At 45.5% G+C, this 7,500-nt stretch overlaps 1 protein-coding gene across 6 annotated transcripts in view; it reads left to right on the forward strand.

Annotated features, from left to right (window-relative positions):
- toy (paired box 6 protein twin of eyeless) overlaps positions 1-7,500 on the forward strand; it is a 463,084-nt gene that overhangs the window by 415,404 nt on the left and 40,180 nt on the right. The window lies entirely within an intron of this gene.

Here is a 7,500-nt window from a genome sequence, read left to right on the forward strand (position 1 = left end):
CTCTCTCTCTCTCTCTCTCTCTCTCTCTCTCTCTCTATCTCTCTCTCTCTCTATCTCTCTCTTTCTCTCTCTCTCTCTCTCTCTCTCTCTCTCTCTCTCTCTCTCTCTCTCTCTCTCTCTCTCTCTCTCCTCTCTCTCTCTCTCTCTCTCTCTCTCTCCTCTCTCTCTCTCTCTCCTCTCTCTCTCTGAAGCTGAAGCTGAAGCTGAAGCTGAAGCTGAAGCTGAAGCTGAAGCTGAAATGAAGATCTTGCTTGGCACTGTGCCAAGTACCAAGTCACTTTCATCAGCAGATACTTGGACCTTAAAGCCCTCAGCTGGCCGTGACCCGGTCGACCCTCTGTCTGCTGAATAAAATCGCCTGGCGTTCACTATGGCTGCATCTATACAGTGCGCCAACCTATGGAAAGTGTTACTGAAGCATGTGGGGGGGTGGGGAGGTCGTCTGCATTTTCCACACTGTAGTGTCCTTCACATATTTCGGTTTGGCTGTCGTATGATTATCTTACTCGGTGGCCGCGGAGGCGTCCGATATGAGGTCTGAAGGAGGATCCTCCTCAGGTTCAAACCAGAATCCCCGTCACCGCCGTCTTCAGGTGATGCCATACTTTACCATCGTAGGCTAACTCTTTGTGACTCATCGTACAAATAGCGCCGACGTTGTTGATGGGATGGAGGACATCGTTTCTTCCCATGATGTTGTTAGCATACATCTGTCCTTACACCTGACCATTCCGATCAGAGGCTGCGGTAGTGTTGGCGAAGCTGTACAGCGGCTTCCAGCTGTTGAGGAAAGACAGCTGGTGACAATAGAGAGAGAGAGAGAGAGAGATAACAGAAAATTTCATTCAATCGAAAGAAAACCTTCGACGGAATATCGAGTGGATGGGGCTTGCCATCTGGACTCCAAACGTGACCAACATCTATGAGAAATTACGAGTTCAGTACTCATGTTATCGACAATCATGACCTCTTCCGTGGTTTCCATAGCAATCACGAAGCCTCTAGATCTTTTTCAATGACACTTGCCATCGACATGATACGATCAGTATTGACAAAATGACTTGAGTCTTGTCAGTAGCTGTATATTTAGTATGGGTTGAACGTTTCTTAGTACTCCTCTATGCATTATAAAAACATAAGAATGAAGGCGACTGCAAGAGACCATGAGGCCTACACTAGGCAGTTCCATGTCTTTTACCACCTGTCATCCCCGTCCATAAAGTTGTCTAACCGTTTCTTAAAACAACCAGTAGTTTCAGCGCTCATTACTACATGGTTACTCTGTTCCATTCGTTGACCGCCCTATTAGTAAACCAGTTCTTGCCTGTTTCCTTCTTATAAGAACATAAGAATGAAGGAGACTGCAAGAGATCACGAGGCTTCATAATCCTGAAGACAGAGCTGATGGGCGACGACGTGAGGCGCCTCCGTCAGTGAGTCTTTTTGTTTTTAATGCCAAGTGCGATGGTGCTGGCTGCATTAGTCAAAGCTCAGAATTAATCCATCGATGTTTTATTTTCTAATAGAAAGCACGAGGAGATTAAGTCATTTTAATAGTCGCAACATTCGCATGTTTTATTTGTCGCTCTTGATTAAAACTTGCATAATTAGAATTACAAACATTCTATCTGATTATGGTGTTGTTGATCGCAAGGGCGACGCGCCTGGCAGTACAAAAGAGGAGGAGGAGGAGGAGGAGGAGGAGGAGGAGGAGGGGGAGGGGGAGGGGAGGTAGGGAAGGTGGGGGATGAAGATGAGGATGAGGAGGTGGAGGAAGAGGTAGTTGAGGAGGAAGAGGAGGGGGAGGGGGAAGAGGATGGGGAGGAGGAAGAGGAGTGGGGATGAGGACGGGGATGAGAAGGGAAGGTAGTGAAGGTGGGGGATGTGGAGGCGGCTAAGGAGGAGGAGGAGGAAGAGGAGGAGGAGGAGGCTGAGGAGGAGTAGGAGGAGACGATGGAGGAGGAGAAAATGAAGCGGAAGAAGAAATGATACGCTCATGGGAGAGAGAAGAGTTCTGCTCTTCTTTGGTCCATCCAGGCACAGAGTCTGCCAGGAAGAAGGGACGGGGGTGGAGAGAGGGAGATATCAAGACAAGAGCTAAACAGATCAGATGTCTTGTATGCATGGGAGCATATTTTGAGGATATTATGGTCATACATAACATTCTCTCTTTCTCTCTCTCTCTCTCTCTCTCTCTCTCTCTCTCTCTCTCTCTCTCTCTCTCTCTCTCTCTCTCTCTCTCTCTCTCTCTCTCTCTCTTCTTTTCTTTTCTTTCTTTTTTCTTGGCTAAGTGCGTGGTGATGCACATCGGCTATGCAAAACCCCAAGAACGACTACTCCCCTTTGGAAAGAGAAACCAAGTAGATTCATTCGGAGACAGATTTAGATACAATGGTTAGTAGTGATTTGAAATTCTTTAAACAATGAACCCGAGTATAGGACGCAAAGGTTCTTGGTTCGGTTAAAAGGCACTGTTGGTGACGAAGACCAAGACATCGTGCTCACTCTCTACACTTGATATTGGTAAGGCCGCAGTTGGAACAGGCAGTGGAATTCTGGTTGTCTGGACTTGGAAGTCACATCGAGTGTCTGGAGAAGGAGCAGATTCCTACTATTTGTTCTTGGACTTCGAAGGCATATCGAGTGTCTGGAGAAGGTGCAGACTCCTGCCATCCGTTCTGGTTTCTTGGACTTCGAAGGCACATCGAGTGTCTGGAGAAGGAGCAGATTCCTACTATTTGTTCTTGGACTTCGAAGGCATATCGAGTGTCTGGAGAAGGTGCAGACTCCTGCCATCCGTTCTGGTTTCTTGGACTTCGAAGCCACATCGAGTGTCTGGAGAAGGTGCAGACTCCTGCCACCAAATTAATCCTGTCGGTTCGCCCTCGAGGTTATGAGCAGCGACCTCGAGATTCTTGTAGACTCTTCGGACGCCTGGTCAAGTGGATGGAGGCCTTTAGAATATCACACGGTTTGAGGAACTTGATTTATGGGAAGCTGTTCAAGTTGAGTAATACTCCGGCTCAGAACAACGGTTACAAGTTGGGCCGACCTTAGTTTCGCACCACACTTTGTGGCCACTTCTTTAAGTATGAAATAAATAAAAAAAGCGATTATTTTCACATGTTGGTGAAAATAACAAAGTTGACTATTTTCACCGACATGTGATAATAGTTTTATTATTTTCACCAATTATTTTCGAAAACGGCAAAGAAGTACAAACGCAACACTTACGCTTTGAATTTTCCTCCAAATTCATTAATTGGTCTGTTGTTGGTTTGGTTGGTGGGTTGGAAACTCTAACATTCATTGCACTCAGTCCACAGTGAGCTGTCAGACAGTAAACACCTCGTTCTCATATAAAGTTAATAAGTACAACTACCCACTCTATATTATCCTTATCAAAGATAATTTGGGGCGCGGACGTGCAGTTTTCTATGCTTTTGTGCGAAGTGGAACAGGAGACATGATAAGAGCGATACTGTCTTCATTTAAAAACATGTGTGAAGATACATCAAAGACCTGCACTGTGATGTTTGACAAAGACCAAAACGAGATTGATGCTTACAGAATGCTCTGCCTGCTGCCAGTGTTCTTCTCTGCCATTTTCATGTTCTCAAATATTTCAAGAAGAAAGTCTGAGTTACTGTCGTCTGTTGATGAGAAAAGATAACTCTTTTGCTTAACTTAAGGCTTTGGTTCATGTCAAAGATGCTGAAGCTTTTGATTCTATGATGACCAAGTTGGCAGAGGTGAATGAGGAGTTGCAACAATATATATCGAAGAACTGACAGAACTGCAAGCGAACGTGGGTGGCATATCTCCGACAAGGTGCCTTTGGCAACGATACAAATGACAGAATTGAATCATAAAACAGCAAGCTTAAACATCTTCTGTATGCATCTTCCTCTATGTCTGAGTGCATTCGTCAACTGTGTTCTCACAATGCCATTCTAGAGGATGAGCATCGGTATCAGCAGTTCCTCAGTAAATACATAACAGTTCAGTATGGTAATAAGGATGAAGACGTCCCTTGTATCCACATATGCTTTCTGTCAGTAATATATGCCCCGGAAATTTTGAAACTAATTTGGGGAAATCAGACCAGTCATTTATTCATGAAGGTAATAATTACCAGTTCGTTTCACAGAATAAACTGCCATACCGTCACATCATAGCTACAGTTCGCTATCAAGGGAGAAACATTTCAGTACTTGCTGAAAATTCAAGATGGCTAAAGAAAATACTTCTCTACTACAATACATCTCTTCATTATCCGGGAGCCGGTTGTCAAGATCTCCCAAACCTCAGCGACCAATGACAACGTTACAGAAGTAGCCTGATGTCCAGGGGACCGTTCAGCGCTTAACAGCAGCTTTGTTGAAAGAAATTGTTACTTGTTGGGAGCAAAATGGAAATACAACTGCCCACTGCACCATTCCGCAAGCACCAGCAAGAACAGATGTAGGTGAACTAGCATCGAGGGATGAAGTCTGTGACATTGCTCCTGAAAAAAAGAACACAAGCCACAAGGCAAGACAGTGATACACTCGATGGGATTGCTCCAACTTTTCAATCAGTTTCCGAGCAAATGAAGGTAGTAACTGCACATTTGCCCATAGTAGAGTGTAGAGCTGGGCGCGTTCCTCGGTGTATTCCTATATGCGTTCCTCGGTGCGTTCCGCTTTAGTTTGGCCGTGGTTAGCGCTCCCAAACTATTAAAACAATATAGGTGCCGGTATAGTATGTGGCCTACGAAAATTTTCCTTTGGTATAGAATGTGGCCCACCAGTCTTTTATTTCGGCGTGAACCTGTCTCTTAAGCTTCACGCCGCGGCCAAACTAAAGCACAACGCACTGAGAAACGCACCTAGGAATGCGCCCTGCTCTGGTAAAGTTCCGGGGCCGTCCAAAGCAAAATCGAACATTGGGAGGCCTCAAAAACGCACAGAGGAAGCTTAAAGCTAGCGTTCAGGTGAGAAGGAGATTTTCTAAGAAGGCAGCAAAGCTACCGGTATCAAACACATCAGAAGAAGAGACTGTGGATGATCCAGGCATGACTACGGAGGACATTTGCTACATCTGTACCAGGGACAATTGAGCCGGGAACCGGTGACAGAGTGGACAGAATGTGCCAAAGATGGAGACAGATGGTTTCATACTGCTTGCATCAGGCACTCCGGTAACAGCGTACAAAGATATGTTTGTAATACATGCTGAGTTGGGATACTCAGGCAGCGTTTTTACATTTTTTATTTTTGTGTTTTAAACTTTTATTGAATAATTCAAGAAACTACAGTACCAACCGGTGAAAATAATGAAATTTAGTATTTTCACCAACCGGTGAAAATAACTTCGGCCAATAAAGAATATTTAGAATGAAAAAGACTAGCAGCAACCCTTCAGCTGGTACTTTTAAGAAAAAATTTAATCCAATTCTAAACACTTGTCTTTGACCAAAAGGGATGTTAGATTTGTTCTTTTCCTTCAATACCTCCCAGGTAATGACTAGGGCTTGATAAGATATTCCGTACTTTTTGCTTGTCCCATCCTCCCCCCTACTCACTCACTATCTCTCTCAATCTCTCTCTCTCTCTCTCTCTCTCTCTCTCTCTCTCTCTCTCTCTCTCTCTCTCTCTCTCTCTCTCTCTCTCTCTCTCTCTCTCTCTCTGTGTGTGTGTGTGTGTGTGTGTGTGTGTGTGTGTGTGTGTGTGTGTGTGTGTGTGTGTGTGTGTGTGTGTGTGTGTGTGTCTCTCTCTCTCTCTCTCTCTCTCTCTCTCTCTCTCTCTCTCTCTCTCTCTCTCTCTCTCTCTCTCTCTCTCTCTCTCTCTCTCTCTCTCTCTCTCTCTCTCTTCCTTCTCCATTCCATCACTTTATCTTCTTCATTGCCGTTTCTTTCATCTGGCCTTGTACCCTCGATGGTCCTCCTTTGCTCTCCCGCCTTGTCCATTTCCGTTCTCCATACTTTCCCTCAGCCTGCGTCTGATATCCATTCTTTGCCCACACTTCCTCTCTCCCACCCTGCCCCGCCCCCCTCCTCGCCAAACTCTGCCCGCCGTCTTCTCCCTCCTACAATATTCTTCCCTTGTGTTGCTTTCAGTCTTCTTCGTTTCCTTTCCTAGTCGACCTCGGTTTGCTTCCTCTTTGTTCTTCGGCATTTGTCCTCCGGGCTTCCTTTCTCCTTTTCCTTTCGAGGTCTCATCAAGACGATCGACAACTTCACCAGATGGGAATGCGCCCCTGGACTTAGAAGAAATAATGATAATAAACAGACAAATAAAACAAATAAGAACATAAACACATAAATAGATAAATAGATCATTCAATTAATTGATTAACTAATTAGCAAATAATTAGATAAGTAAGCAGATAAATAAATAAACAAATAAATAAATAATGAATAAATGAATAAATGATATTTGACATACTCGTAAATATTTGAAGTGCACCTCAGCATTGAAAATGTCATTTTCGCTACCTCCCTTCCCCTCTTTCCTCTCCCACGTTAACCACAGCCTCTAAACTATTTCCCTACCTCCCTCCCTCCTTCCCTCCCCCCCTCCCTTCCTCCCTCCCTCCCTCCCTCCCTCCCCCACAACCCCGTCGCCTCATCCCCGGCCTTTCATCTCCTTTAATGCGCAACTCCCACTTCTTTCCTTCCTCCCACTCTTGCAAAACCCTCTTGCCCCCTTTCAATCGCCCCCCATTCCTTCGTCCGTTTCCTTCCTTCCTTCCTTCCTTCCTTCTTTCTTTCTTCCTTCTTTCCTTCCTTCCCTCCTTCCCTCCTTCGTTTCTTTCTTCTTCCCTTCCTTCCTTCCTTTCTTCCTTCTTTTTCTTCTTCCTTCTTTCCTTCCTTCCCTCCCTCCTTCATTTCGTTTTTCTTCCCTTCCTTCCTTTCTTCCTTCTTTTTCTTCTTCCTTCCCTTCTTTCCCTTTTTCTCTCCCTGCTTTGTCTATTCCTTCTTCCTCTCCTTCATTATTCCTATTCACCCTCCTTCCTGTTCTCCTCTTTTCTTTCTTTTCCTAATCTTATTCCTCCTTTTCCTTATTCATGTTCTTCTTCTCCTTTTTCCCCTCTTTCTCCTCCCCTCCTACTCCTCCTCCTCCTTTTCCTCAACCTTCTCCTCCTCTTATTCCTCTTCTTTCACTTCCTTTCTCCTCATCCTCCTCTTCCTCCTTTCCGTCAACATCCTCCTCCTTTTATTCCTCTTCTTCCACTTCCTTCCTCCTCCTCCTCCTCCCCCTCCTCCTCCTCCTCCTCCTCCTCCTCCTCTTCCTCCTCTTCCTCCTCCTCCTCTTCTTCTTCTCCCTCCTCCGTTCCAAGAGAGGCAAAATGCCCTGCGCGCGCGCGAACGCACCGGCCCTCTGCTCAGCGTCGCTCCACCGGCGAGCGTCGGCGGTGCGTCGGCGGCGGCGAATGGTGCCCCAAGATGACCCTGTTGCCGACGACATGCAATTAAATCAGCCAGCCAATCAAAGAACATTGCTCTTATTGATTAAG

Source organism: Oratosquilla oratoria, chromosome 17, assembly GCF_046742065.1.
Source record: "Oratosquilla oratoria isolate Oo_2021 chromosome 17, ASM4674206v1, whole genome shotgun sequence".
Classification (NCBI taxonomy): Eukaryota; Metazoa; Arthropoda; class Malacostraca; order Stomatopoda; family Squillidae; genus Oratosquilla; species Oratosquilla oratoria.